Source organism: Nerophis lumbriciformis, linkage group LG06 (assembly GCF_033978685.3).
Source record: "Nerophis lumbriciformis linkage group LG06, RoL_Nlum_v2.1, whole genome shotgun sequence".
Taxonomy (NCBI): domain Eukaryota; kingdom Metazoa; phylum Chordata; class Actinopteri; order Syngnathiformes; family Syngnathidae; genus Nerophis; species Nerophis lumbriciformis.
The window spans coordinates 42,986,808-42,999,034 of NC_084553.2; the positions used below are offsets into that span (position 1 = coordinate 42,986,808).

The window sequence follows — 12,227 nt, forward strand, 5'->3', positions numbered from 1 at the left end:
TGCACTTTTTAATGAATTCACCTTCTTTGAATGGCTATCCCGCCCTAGCAACATATTTGCCAACCCTCCCGATTTTTCCGGGAGACTCCCGAATTTCAGTGCCCCTCCCGACAATCTCCCAGGGCAACCATTCTCCCGAATTTGTCCCGATTTTCACCCGGACAACAATATTAAGGGCGCGCCGTGATAGCACTGCCCTTAACGTCCTCTACAACCTGTCGTCGCGTCCACTTTTTCACCATACAAACAGCGTGCTGGCCCAGTCACATGTTCTGCAGACACACATAAGTGACTGCAAGACATACTTGATCAACAGCCATACAGGTCACACTGAGGGTGGCCGTATAAACAACTTTATCACTGTTACAAATATGCGCCACACTGTGAACCCACACCAAACAAGAATGACAAACACATTTCGGGAGAACATCCGCACTGTAACACAACATAAACACAACAGAACAAATACCCAGAACACCTTGCAGCCCTAACTTGGGGCAGGGCGGGGTTTGATGGTGTCTACTGACACAATGTATATTGTAGCCTGGAAGAGTTAGGGCTGCATGGGATTCTGGGTATTTGTTCTGTTGTGTTTATGTTGTGTCACGGTGCAAATGTTCTCCCGAAATGTGTTTGTCATTTTTGTTTGGTGTGGGTTCACAGTGTGGCGCATATTTGTAACAGTGTTGAAGTTGTTTATACGGCCACCTTCAGTGTGACCTGTGTGGCTGTTGATCAAGTATGTCTTGCAGTCGCTTACGTGTGTCTACAGAAGCCAAATACAACATGTGACTGGGCTGGCACGCTGTTTGCACAGGCTGTAGAGGACGCTAAAGGCAGTGCCGTCACGGCACACCCTTGATATTGTTGTCTGGGTGAAAATCGGCAGACATTCAGGAGAATGGTTGCCCCCTGGAGATTTCCGGGAGGGGCACTGAAATTCGGGGGTCTCCTGGAAAAATCGGGAGGGTTTATAAGTATGACGCTGTCAAGCGCCATTCATATAAAACTCGTGGGCTGCATTAACATTAAATTTTCATATTAAGGTGCGGGCCGCAAAATAACGTCTCGCGGGCTGCAATTGGCCCACGGGCCGCGTGTTTGAGACCCCTGCTCTACATGTATAGACGCTTGTGGAAATCACACATGGATACCTTAAGAGAAAGCGATTGCAGCTATTTGGGATACAACACTTCTCAGACGGCAAGAGAACTTTCGAATGTCCAGGTCAGCTGTGATTCTATTTACCGAAAAACTTTGTCCATTTGTCGAAGGAGAGACAACGAGAATGCGGGCTCCCGTGGATGTGACAAAAAAAGGTAGCGCGTGTTTTGTATTGCCTGGCCGACGAGGGAAGACTACGGAAAAAATGTAATGCATTTGAACTGGCAAAGCAGACTGTATCAGTTATTGTCTGTCGTGGACTCAACGTCTAGGTCCAGAGTATATAAAGTCACCAAAAACGAATGGACAATGAAGGTTAAGGCAGAAGAGTGAGGAGTGTCCTGACCAGATATCTAGAACCCGAGATTGATTGTTGTAAAATGTTCTTTATCACATTGTTTACTTCCAAGTGTCCATTAAAGATTTGATTAATTTATGAACAATGGCTTCCCTGGCTAATAACACACTAAATACTAAAACACATGTACCTCTCTTTAGTACTTCACATCTTAGTTGTTATTGGGCAAAAACTTTAGAAATCTGTTCTAGCGCACACACTTGCTTATAGTGGCAAGGAAAATAGAGCACTGAGTTCCCTCTGGCTGGGTAAGCTACCTCATTCAAGAGAGAAGCATCTGGACAATACGGTCCCAATGCGACCGATACTGGCAGCTAAGTGTGATGCCCCCACTGTGTGAGAGAACAGAAGAGAGCCAACCTCACTGCCAGAATTACACATCAGTCAGACAACAGGGGACAAGTCACATGTCCAAACTAGTGACATAGATAAATGGAGGACGGAGGAACTTGTTCAAGTCCCAAGTGAAGAAAAAGTTCTTTAGACATAACACTTCCTCCCACATCATGTTTTTCTAAGCAACACAAACTTAGCGAGTAGCAACTGGTTTAAGAACGTCTTAAAAACGAGGTCACAGATAACTCAACTCTGCTATTATTTTCATGTGAAGTAGCGGGGGCTTCTATTCGACAACATTATCACACAAGAACTACTTGTTTAATGAGCAACACCAATTAGTATCTCTTTAAGTATATTACACAAGCCATTCATAGCTGATATTTACAATATGGCCACTGAACTGTACATTGCATATTAATAACTACTGAGTAATATGCACATTACTATGTAATGTGATATAAATATTGTAATAATCAACTAACTTATAAAGTGCCTTTTCTAAAGAGCCAAAGTGCTTAGTACTAAAACCTATAGTTCTTTCATTCCACATTCAAACATTTGTGGTGGTAAGCTACATATGTAGACACAGCTGCCCTGGGATAGATTGACAGAAACCTGGCTGCCAATTTGTGCCAACAGCTTTTCCAGCCACCACCAAACATTTGTTCACATTCATACAACAGTGTGGGTGGCACTAGAGCAGGGGTCGGGACCCTTTTTGGCTGAGAGAGCCATGAAAGCCAAATATTTTAAAAAGTATTTCCGTGAGAGCCGTATAATATTTTTTAACAATGAATACAACTAAATGCGTGCATTTTTAAGTAAGACCCACACTTTTAGAGTATAATAAGTCTCTTATCTTACCATTAATGCAACTTCTGGTGCTGCATGGTTTTGCTGATGGCTTTGTAGTCTGGTTGATACGTGGTTGTTTTAACACTGTGATTACCAGCGGAATTATTCATTACTTATTGTGTTAAGCAATGTCAGCTAAGGTTTATCTGAGAGCCAGATGCAGTCATCATCTGGCTCTAGAGCCGTAGGTTCCCTACCCCTGCACTAGAGGCAAGGTGGGTGAAGTGTCTTGCCCAAGGACACAACAGCAGTGACTGGGATGCAGGAAGCAGGGTTCTAAACACCAAACCTCTGGTTTACGGACAAACTGCTGTACCACCGAGCCACTGGCGCTACAAGCCTTCAAAATGGCTGGTCTTACATTTGAGTCAATATGTTTCCGTTGTGGTGAAGAAGGAGCTGAGCCGGAAGGTAAAGCTCTCAATTTACCGGTCGATCTACGTTCCCATCTTCACCTATGGTCATGAGCTTTGGGTTAAGACCTAAAGGACAAGATCACGGGTAATGAGTTTCCTCCGCCGGGTGGCGGGGCTCTCCCTTAGAGATAGGGTGAGAAGTTCTGCTATCCGGGGGGAACTCAAAGTAAAGCCGCTGCTCCTCCACATCGAGAGGAGCCAGATGAGGTGGTTCAGGCATCTGGTCAGGATGCCACCCGAACGCCCTAGGGAGGTGTTTAGGCCACGTCCGACCGGTAGGAGGCCGCGGGGAAGACCCAGGACACGTTGGGAAGACTATGTCTCCCGGCTGGCCTGGGAACGCCTCGGGATGCCCCGGGAAGAGCTGGACAAAGTGGCTGGGGAGAGGGAAGTCTGGGCTTCCCTGCTTAGGCTGCTGCCCCCGCGACCCAACCTCGGATAAGTGGAAGAAGATGGATGGATGGATGGATGTTTCTTGAAAGGAGTAAAATAATCAGTCGACTGACAAGAAACTGTATATGCAGTTAAGTGTTTTGGGGAATTTTCCAAAGGGGGTCCCGATCCGAAATTGATATTGGACATTGTTTCGATATGAGCAGAAAAAAACATGTATATGATATAGGCTTGCATTTAAAATCTCAAATATAAACTCATTACAATCAGTCCTGCAGTGTGTTTACTTGTGCAAAGCTCGATAGCCAGTTAACATCTAAATGTCCTCCAATAAGCACACAAGTTTGATCGTTTCTTGTATTTTAGTGAAGTCATTTGAGCATACAATAGAAACACGTAACAAGTGGCTTTAATTGGACACTATTGCAAGGTAAAACGAATGTGTCAATATAAACAAGTATCAAATGTAGCAAGTATCAATATGTGATGTGTAACATACTATTATTATTATTAGCCTTTATCTAACCAGGTAAAATCCCATTGAGATCAAAAATCTCTTTTCCAAGGGAGACCTGGCCAAGAGGGCAGCAGCAAGGTTACATTAAAAACAGTAAACAAATACATAAAACATCACATTTACAACATTAAAACTTGCTCACATGACACATGTGCATACAGACAAGGTAGACTGCAATCCTTTCACAGAAGCTTTAAACTCATTCAACGTAACTAGGGTTTGAAGTTTAATATTCGATTGTAGGTTATTCCAAGCCTTCGGTGCAGAAAACCTAAATGCTTTCTTGCCCAGTTCAGTTCTTACTTTGGGGACGACAAATTGCAGAACATTCATTGAACGAAGATTGTGACTTCCTTGTTTCTTTGTTAAAAGACAAGACAGATAAGATGGAGTGATACCCAGAATGGTTTTGTAGATGAAAACATACCAATGATTGAGGCGTCGATCACATAAAGATGTCCAGTTAACCATTGAGTATAACACACAATGGTGAGTAAGGGGAGCGCAGTTGGTGATGAATCTCAGTGCCCCGTGGTATACACTATCCAGCTTGTGGAGACAAGCAGCAGTAGCATTCATGTACAACACATATCCATAGTCAATAACAGGTTAAAAGGTTGTTTCCACCAATTTCTGTTTCACAGTAAAAGAAAAGCAAGACTTGTTTCTATAATAAAATCCCAGTAAAAGTTTCAGGTTTTTTTTACAACATACTGAATGTGCTCCTTAAAACTCAAGTGGTCATCAATTAAAAATCCTAAATATTTAAAAGCAGATACTAACATAATTTGTTGCCCATTTCTTGTTAAATACGGCGGGGGAAGGAGACGACACCACTGCAGGAATCCGTTCAATAGCTTTATTGAAGCTATTGATGAGTGTGTGGGATGTCTATGCTACTCTCAGTGTTTGGTGTAAAACAATGTGTAGAATTAATAATGTAAATGTTACCAGGGTTTGTTGTAAGTGCGTGTTGGATGAATCCTTCGTCAGACCAGAAGGGCAAGACGAGAAGGCAGTCCGTGGGCAAGCAAGCGGTCGGGGCTGGAGAGAAGCAACGAGGTCCGTATCCAAGCAGGGGTTGAGGATCGAGGGAGGCAGTCCAAAATCCAGAGAGGAGTCGAGGCACACAGCTCGATCACGGGAAACAGGAAAGGCACTGCTGGGAACACAAAGGACATAAGACACAGGAACTGGGAAGTCACAGAGAGAGAGCAAGTACGCAGGAAGAAAACCTGAGACGGGATGCTTACTGCGAGGAGTGAACTACGTTCCGGCCCTGGATCTTCAGGTCCGCTGGTCTTTATACTGTCTGTCTTCATTAGTCCCAGGTGCGCAGATTACAGATTGCCAGCAGCTGCTTTGCCGGCGCGTGGCCGCAATGCGGCCAGAGCGAGCAGGGGCGTGTCCCGGCACGCTACCAAGCCTGCAGCACAAGGCATGAGGGATTGCGCATGCACCGTGACATGATATATTGTATTAAAATTGTATACAGTACATGTTAGACATAAAACTCAACTCAACTTAAATAATTATATTTGCATATTATTTACAGATACAAAGTCTCCAAGGCAGAAGCGTATATGAAAATATCCAGTTACAAATGTGTCCGCATCATTCCACTTGCGGAGTCATGAGGTAAACTCAAATAATTATTATTCCGACTAGGTTTCACCAAAAAAACTATTCAACACTCTACTTCTAATGCATAAATCTGTCATAAGGTTAGTGTTTTTCATACCTACCATTGTTATCTGAGTAATTTTATTTGATCAAGCCTTTTTTCAACATTCCACACTACAAAATATAACAGTATGTGCCATAATTTGTGCTAATATTGTATCAGATTAATATCGGTATCAGCCAGTACTCAAAGCTCCAATATCGGCATCGTATCAATCAATCAAAGTTTATTTATATAGCCCTTAAGCACAAGTGTCTCAAAGGGCCACAACGACATCCTCGGCTCAGATCCCACATCAGGGCAAGAAAAAACTCAACCCAATGGGATACAATGAGCTAGGGATGTCCCGATCCGATATTTGGATGGGATCGGCTGCCGATATTTGCCAAAAATTGCGTATCGGCAAGGCATGGGAAAATGTTGATCCAGATCCAGTTTAAAAAAAAACTCCGGTCCGTGTTTTCCAACGCACCTATTTAAATAATACATTCCACTTTTCTGCTGCTCCGTAATTTCCGTTACGCATTTTCCAGCACACCTTCAACAGATCCACAATTCTCACGCAGTTGCCTTTAGCTGCTGGCATTACACGACAGGCTCTTCTCACTCTTTCCTGTGTCTACCTCTCACAGACAGCGAGCACACCTTCTTACACACGTCACATACTGTCACGTCATACGTCACATACGTGTACGTCCTCTCCCAGCAGAGAGGTAGCAGCATGGCTAACGTTAGCTGTGATGCTAGCGCAGCCGCTAAGGTGCGCGCCTGCTCAAGCGTCCTCTGCGCACGGCAAATCTATGCCACGCACAAAGTCAAATAAAAAAATAACCGCATAACAATTTTCGACACACGGACACGACAGAGACAACAGTTTTCGTCATCATTGTTCAAATATTGTCACGTCTGTTGAGACGCTTATCTCCATTCGGTGCCACACGTCCAGACTCCACACCATCAAAATGGCAAACATTTCCACATCAACACCGTATGAAAAAATTAGTGATTTTTTTAGTTGTTATTTCCTTCTCTGCATGAAAGTTTAAAAGTAGCATATATTAATGCAGTATGAAGAAGAATGTTTTAATGTAGACATGCAAGCCTTGAAAGAACATTTTGCATTTCTACCCTATATTTTAACTTTAGATTTATTCTCATATCAAACTCTTTTGGCTGTCTTTTTGACACTTACATCAGGCGCCCCCCTCCACACCCTGGATTATAAATAATGTAAATAATTCAATGTGATTATCTTGTGTGATGACTGTATTATGATGATAGTATATATCTGATAGTATATATCTGTATCATGAATCAATTTAAGTGGACCCCGTCTTAAACAAGTTGAAAAACTTATTGGGGTGTTACCATTCAGTGGTCAATTGTACGGAATATGTACTTCACTGTGCAACCTACTAATAAAAGTCTCAATTAATCAATCAAAACACATAGAATCATCATACTGCTGTGATTATATGCATCAAGTGTTCATTCAAGGCTAAGGCAAAATATCGAGATATATATTGTGTATCGCAATATGGCCTTAAAATATCGCAATATTAAAAAAAGGCCATATCGCCCAGCCCTAGTTCAATGATGCCATTTCTGTTTGTCATGTATAATTGTGTCTATTTTGTGTTTATCCTTGAATAAACAGGTCAGTTTCTTGTTACCAACCATTGTGTATTATTCAAATTCCCCTAATTCAGCTGGCTAGTTGTTATCAAGAGTACTAAAACATTTTTCAACATGATTCTGACAACTAAGTAGGCTAAATATCTTTAAACTTTAATACATGCTCGGATAGGCCAGTATCGGTCAGTATCGTGTCGGTCAGTATCGGTATTGGATCGGAAATGCAAAAACAATATCGGTATCGGATCGGAAGTGCAAAAACCTGGATCGGCACATCCCTACAATGAGCTACCTTGGAGGGGCGCCCGGTGCAATGGACGTCGAGTGGATCTAGTTAATAGTGTGAGAGTCCAGTCCATAGTGGGGCCAGCAGAGGATCATCTTGAGTGGAGACAAGTCAGCAGCGCAGAGACGTCACCGACTGATGCACAGAGGAGTGGTCCACCCCGGGTCCCGACTTTGAACAGCTAGCGCCTTATCTGTGGTCACCTAATAACCTCTCCACGCAGGAGACGGGGGCAGAGCAGAAAAGAGACGGCAGATCAACTGGTCTAAAAGGGGGTTGTGGAGAAGGGGCGTGGTTCACGCGTTCCCTGCGGGCGGGGTGGGTGCAGGGGCCGGCCATGAAGCAGCAGACAGGTGAGTGGATAGCTCAGCTGGAACGAGTTATCTAATCACCTGTTCCTTTACTAGCAGCGTCAGAGACCATGAGGAGGGAAGGTGAGCTGGAGAACACGGAAGCGACGCCGCCTGAGTGAGAGGGTGCTGAAAAGCCAAAGAGACTTTGTGTAGAAAGAATTCAAACCATTGTAAATGCTGCCTCAGAGTGTTGTGCCATTTCCTGTGGTCCCAGAAGAACCCGAGTAAAGAGACATCTTCACAGGGGTCTATTTAAAGGCTACTCTGCAAAAAGTCAGTGTTCACAAACAAGAAAAAAAAGATACAAAAATTAGGGGTATTTTATTTGAACTTAGCAAAATTATCTGCCAATAGAACAAGAAAATTCGGCTTGTCAAGACTTTCCAAAACAAGTAAAATTAGCTAACCTCAATGAACCCAAAAATACCTTAAAATAAGTATATTCTCACTAATAACAAGTGCACTTTTCTTGGTAGAAAAAAAAAGAGACCTTTCTGCTCAATATGTTGAAAAATATTCTTAAATTAAGTAAATGCTGGTGCCATTATCTTGACATAATGATATGCGCTCGGCATCAAGATTTTTTTTGTTCATGCTTGAAGTAAGAAATTATTACTTTAAAAAAGTAGTTTTATACTTGAGTGTTAATGACCCAGCTTTGCATCAGTTGATATTCTAGTTTCAAGCATGTTTTACTCAATATAGGTCATAAAATCTCAGCAACAAGCTGTAGTATCTTACTGAGATCATTTAGGACCAAAACCCTTAAAACAAGTAAAAGACTAACATAAAATCTGCTTAGTGAGAAGAATTATCTTATCAGACAGAAAATAAGCAAATATCACCCTTATTTGAGATATTTCATCTTACTTAGATTTCAGTTTTTGCAGTGTAGCGTATACAAATGAGTTTTAAGATGGGACTTAAATGCTTCTACTGAAGTAGCATCTCTAACTGTTACCGGGAGGGCATTCCAGAGTACTGGAGCCCGAATAGAAAACGCTCTATAGCCCGTAGACTTTTTTTGGGCTGCGGGAATCACTAATAAGCCGGAGTTCTTTGAACACAGATTTCTTGCCGGGACATATGGTACAATACAATCAGCAAGATAGGATGGAGCTAGACCGTTTAGTATTTTATACGTAAGTAATAAAACCTTAAAGTCGCATTTTAAGTGCACAGGAAGCCAGTGCAGGTGAGCCAGTATAGGCGTAATATGATCAAACTTTCTCGTTCTTGTCAAAAGTCTAGCAGCCGCATTTTGTACCAACTGCAATCTTTTAATGCTAGACATAGGGAAGTATCGGAAGCAAAAAAGTTCTACTGGGACACCCCGAAAATTTCCGGAAGTTTTGCCATTTTGTAGGGCTTGCTCAAGTGGGATTTTCCCTAATTTAATGGTGCTTGGTGCTAGACCTATCACATAAAAAGGGCCTTAAAATGTCTCATGTTGTATTCCGACCTCCAAAACCTCCAGTCTTTAATACGGTTAATGTGCGCACGCTTGTATGCTTTAGAGGTCGTAATCCAGACCGGATAGAATGAGGGCAACTCGGTTTGGACGGAAAACAGGAACAGCAGCTGTTGCTGTTTCTTGCTCTCCCTGAGACTAATACCGACACAGCATGGAAACAAGCACAGAAGGTCCTCTTCATACAGAGTATGTTTTTGTCAGCACAGTAATTGCTTCATAATATGGTCTCTGAAAGTTCTTTGGTAATTGGATGGTGAAATGGGGATCAATGAGAGTCATGTATGTGAAATATACGACCCTCCTCCAACAAGGGTTAGGTTTGGTTTGATTCCCACATTGACCTCTCCGGTTAAGGGATACAGCAGCTTTCATATTCTGATGTACGGTGCCTTTAATTATCGTGCATATTGTTAATGCGGGTGATTAATTAGCTCATGGCTGTCCCCCGGGTAACGTGATGCCAGAGCCTGTTGAAAAGGCTGCCTTGTCAGTGCGTTCAGCTGTTGCTATTTCATTATTTCCCTCTTTGCATGCCATGAAAGCTTAAGCAGTGCAAACACTGTTCTCTGAAAATAGCTTTCATCCATTTTGCTATTATGATGTGCAGAGCTCTCAGAGGATGCGCCGCGTGAACGCTGCCTCTTGTGTTACTTGTCGGTACACATCAAGCACCGTGTCCCCACGCAAAAAAAGGAGAACCTTTAATAAATATCTGCAGACTCTTTGGGTTCTTTGAGGTTTTTCCTGTTTTTCCCTCTGATTTCATTAGGGCGCCATGTTCCCCCCGAGGCTCTGAGCTGGTGACTGATTACAGATTCTGTCTGTTGACAAGCGTAGCATCAGTGTGAAATGTGCGGTTGCATAATTACCCATTTCATTATACTCCATCAGCGGCTGCAGTGCAACATTTGGCTGCATCGCATTGTGGGTGGCAGGGCTGTCGCCGAGCATTAATGGAAGAGGTCTTTAAAGGGCTTTTGTGACAGGCAGACAAATGTCATTGACACTAAATTAAGAGGTGTTGTCTTGTCCCACGCTTTTTGGTGTTTGTTTGAATGTTTGAACATTCTCATCGATTTAGTGTGTGTCACTCATCCATTGTGTATTTGCAACAATGGCATGTTCGTCTATGTGTTGCAAATATATACCCTTGCCGGGATTTCTCATGCTTCCACTTTGCTTCCAATAACCCTATTAACACACTGAGCTCCATAATTGGGGCTAAAGCTTCAATTAACCCCTCAGTCAAATCCATTTTTGCAGTGTGCCGGAGCTTGATTCTCTTAGGGTCGGAGGAGGGAAAAGTCATGCATATTAAGTTAAGTCAGGAGTTTGAAATTGCAATAATATTATAAAGTCTTAATAGATGATTGGGGAGAATAATTTAATATGCATCACAGTATTGTGATAATGCAGTGTACATTCTGCATCTATTTGTATTAGTGTTGTCTCGATACCAATATTTTGGTAACGGTACCGATACCAAAATTATTTTGATACTTTTCGGTACTTTTCCAAATAAAGGGGACCACAAAAAATTGCATTATTGGTTTTATTTTAACAAAAGATCTTACGTTACATTAAACATATGTTTCTTATTGCAAGTTTTTCCTTAAATAAAATAGGGAACATACAAGACAACTTGTCTTTTATTAGTAAGTAAACAAACAGAAGGCTCCTAATTTAGCTGCTGACATATGCAGTAACATATTGTGTCATTTTCCATTCTATTATTTTGTCAAAATGATTATGGACAAGTGGTAGAAAATGAATAATTAATCTACTTGTTCATTTACTGTTAATATCTGCTTACTTTCTTTTTTAACATATTCTATCTACACTTCTGTTAAAATGTAATAATCAATTCTTAGATGATAAGAATTAGTTTTAGATGATACCACAAATTTGGGTATCAATCTGATACCAAGTCGTTACAGGATCATACATTGGTCATATTCAAAGTCCTCATGTAAGGGACCGGTACTTTTCAGAGGCGGTATAGTACCGAATATGATTCATTAGTATTGCGGTACTATACTAATATCATAACATTTAACTCACAATCTATCAAATAGCCAACATTTAGAATTAAGAATTAATCAAACATATAATTCTACACATTGAGTCTATTAAAGTGCTAAAACTGCCAAGAGTTATTCAATAGTCAATATACCAGTGTGCAGCTTTTTAAACATCATCACAAAATGCTTTTCTTTTTGAGGAAGTTATTTTTTTTGTTTTTGTTCTTTGTTTTCATTGCTGCTATTTTAACTATTTTATTAATACACAAACAAGGGAATGATAGATTTAAAAATGTTTACAAAGTACATGTCATGAAATGATATTTGAAAAAATTACAACAAAATCTATTGAAAATAAGATTAGTCAACTAAACATCTTGAATAGATTGGATTTTACACCCTCTCAGTTGTTTAAAATGGGTACAGCGGATAGCAAGTTATGTATAAAGTGTCAGGCGGCTGAAGGAACTCTAACTCTTTTACTGTGGGAATGTCAGAAAATAGGAGTTGTTCTATTGTGAGAATTGTCTTATTTGTCCATCCTAGGCCACCGTAGATCACGTCAGGTGTCTGCTTCACAAGACCTGCTAATGTTAGCCAAGTTAGCTCATGTGTGTTGAACTGTAGACGACTGAAATAAATGAGTCGTGTAAGAAACAAGCTCAGCTTCCTAATGAACATGACATGGTGTCAGAGTTAAGGACCACACGTCTGCAGTCATAAAGAATGGCA

General features: G+C 41.4%; 1 long non-coding RNA gene across 1 annotated transcript in view; it reads right to left on the bottom strand.

The window, feature by feature from the left end:
* Positions 1-4,797: 4,797 nt before the first annotated feature.
* LOC133608340 (uncharacterized) overlaps positions 4,798-12,227 on the bottom strand; it is a 107,473-nt gene continuing 100,043 nt past the window's right edge. Inside the window, exons 3-5 of the long non-coding RNA XR_009815566.2 lie at positions 7,654-8,126; positions 5,296-5,468; positions 4,798-5,204 (exon numbers count right to left, since the gene is read on the bottom strand). This is a non-coding gene — a long non-coding RNA (uncharacterized lncRNA). The remainder of the gene's footprint in view (positions 5,205-5,295; positions 5,469-7,653; positions 8,127-12,227) is intronic.